Raw genomic sequence first — 3214 nt, 5'->3', positions numbered from 1 at the left:
TTCTAAAACGATTTTTGTATATAATTATATGATTATGTATATATATTTTTTAGGTATTTTTACATTTTCAAGGAATTTTCAAGATATTTCAAAAGATATTAAAGGATTTTAAATATTTCAATGAATTTTCAATTCATTTTTATAATTTAAGGGAATTTCAAAGAATTAAAAAATTATAGCAAGGTTGTTTAAAAAAATCCAAAGCACCTTAGAAATATTCAAAAATGTCAAGGGATTTCACAAGATTTTAAAGGGTTTCCAATATTTTAGGATGTTTTAAAAGATTCCAAGGAATTTTCAAATAATTTCAGTAATTCAAAGCATTTGCAAATAATTTTAACTATTTTTTTTCAACTTTTCTGGTTGAAAGTAGAACTGCTTTCTTCAAAAATTAATTTGCTATTGGTTGATGATTTATCAATTTAGTTGGAAAATTTAACTATTTTGTAGAAGTATTTTTTGTTTGAAAATGAATTTCGGTTAACTACAGGAAAATTAATCTTTTTTGTCGAAAATTTAACTATGATTAAACATTAATTTTTTTATAGAAAATTAGACTTGGTGGAAAATAAATTTATTTTGTTCAAAGTTCATGTATTTTATTTGTAAATGCCTTTCTTAGTATACAAGACAGCTTTTCGGATGAACATTTAACTTTTTGTTTAAAAATTTAACTATTTAAAAATAATAAACTAATAAAAAATATATTAAATCTTTCAAAATCTGATATTAAATCACTGTAATCAATTGAAAATTCCTTGAAACGTTTTAAAATACTCTCAAATGTTTCAAATCTTTTGAAATACCTAGAACTTTTTTTAAAGATTTCTAAAGTACTTTGGATTTTTTAAATAACCCTTCAAAAAAAATTTTAATTCTTTGAAGTTCCTTAAAATTATAAAAATTAGTTGCAAATTCCTTGATATCTTTTAAAATAACGTCAAATATTTAAAATGTTTGAGATCTCTTTAAATTCAATTTAGAAAACAGAAAAACTTTAAAACGTTAAATATTGAAATGTTTGTAGATTCGAGTTATGAAAATGGGATCAATAAAATTCAAAGATGATTAAAGCATTCAAAATTGATTGTTCAAAAAAGTTCAACTATTAAATCAGAATAATTTTCAATTCGATGGGATGCCAAGTCTTCAAATTTGGAATTTTACACTTGGAATTTTGTTTATAAAAAATTAGAAATCATAAATAAATTGAAAGCGTTCGAAATTTAAAAGTATGTTAAAAAAAAGTATATAATTATATACAATAATGTATATTTATATTTTCCTCTTTTTCACACCACCGCAGAAATGTTAAATTCCTGACAACAGAAATGATACATTTCTGTCATTTTATAATCAGTTTTGTAAAGCCCAAAGTTTCTAAAGCATGAAGTTTTATAAATTTCAATCTGAAGTTTTTAAAAATTTCAAGAGATGTCAAAAGATCTGTAAGGATCTTAAATATTTGAGGAAATTTTAAAAGATTCCAAGGAATTTTCAACTGATGACAGTTATTTAATATGAAATCTTAAAGGATTTGATATATTTTAGGATATTTTAATAGATTTTAAGTGATTTTTAATTAATTTTAATAATTTAGTATTATATTTTAAAGGATTTTAAATATTTGAGGAAGTTTTAAAAGACGCCAAGGAATTTTCAATTGATTACAGTAACTTAATATGAGATTTTAAAGGATTTGATATATTTTAGGATATTTTAATAAATTTCAAGAAATTTAAAAATGATTTTAATAATTTAGTATGAAGTTTTAAAGGATTTGAAATATTTCATGGGCTTTTTTGAATTTCAAAATATTTTCAAGACCTTTAAAAAATTTCAAGAGATTTCGAAAAATTTGTAAGAATTTTAAATATTTGAGGAAGTTTTAAAAGACGCCAAGGAATTTTAAATTGTAATATGAGATGTTAAAGAATCTGATATATTTTAAGGTATTTTAAAATATGCAATGAATTTTCAAGAGCTTTGAAAAATTTCAACAAATTTTAAAGGATTTCACCTTTTTTAGGATATTTTTAAACATTCCAAGAAATTTTCAATTAATTTCAACAATTTAAAGCCAAAAATAATTGTCTTAGTTGAAAGTTTAACTATTTCTATTAAAAGTCAGTCAGCTATTAATTAAAATTAATGTTATATTTTATAATTATGATATTATCATTCATAATTTACATAATAGTAACAATATTCATACTTAATATATACCTAAAAAACATAACCTCGAAATCGACTTATGCATGAAATGAAGAATCACGCGAAACATTAAATTCGCCAATTTCTTCCATTTCTTTCAAATGGGGATCCAGATATAAATAGAAGACCACCGAAGTCTTCCGAAGCTTTCAGATCGGCAATCATCGTACAGCAGGAAACCAAAGTCAAATCGTGCATTTTCGGCTTACACACGAATTCACAGTGGTAATCACGCACCTTCTGTTTTGCGGCTCCCAAACGGTAGATACGGTGGGGGTAAATTTCAGGCTCGATCTGGCAGCTCTGCTTTGCATTTTATTTTTCTCCATGAACATAATAAACTTAAAATAACAAAGAAATATACTTAAAAAATATAATTGGTGAACACTATGGTCTCCTCCTCACGACGTTAATTTTGTCTGTCAAATATTTGTTTACTAGTTTCATTCTAGCTTTACGCTTTAGCCTCATCAAACCAGCTTCAGTTAATTTTTCATATAACAAATCTACAAATAATGTAAAGTTCGTTTATTATAATTACAATGAAAGAAAAAATCTGCTAGTCGCACACAATGATGAATAAAGTCTAAAAAATTGATGATTTGAAAGTGAAACGTTGCATAGCTCACAGTTATGGCTTAGTAAATAATCAAACTATTTGAAATTGAAATCCTACATAAACAGACGAACTATTTGTATAATTACGAAGTTACAATTTCAGAGTTCTGAATTTTGAACGCTACAATTGAAATTCTTTTTTTCAGTAAAGTGAAAATTTTTCAGCTAAAATAGAAATCGTTCAATTTTTAAAAGTGTAAGGCACGTTCAAATATTTATCTTAGCTTTAATTAATCCCAATTTGAAAGCATTCAGTTTCAATTTATGTCTTAAATTTCAGGGAAAATACGAGGGTGGATTGATAAGTTTCCGGCCTGACCAAGAGATGGCGCCACTAGGCCTACCTTGAGGTGGCGTTCTATAGTACCATCCTTAGATAGCT

This window comes from Belonocnema kinseyi, chromosome 8 (genome assembly GCF_010883055.1).
Source record: "Belonocnema kinseyi isolate 2016_QV_RU_SX_M_011 chromosome 8, B_treatae_v1, whole genome shotgun sequence".
Taxonomy (NCBI): Eukaryota; Metazoa; Arthropoda; class Insecta; order Hymenoptera; family Cynipidae; genus Belonocnema; species Belonocnema kinseyi.
Note: the sequence above shows the minus strand (reverse complement) of the source record.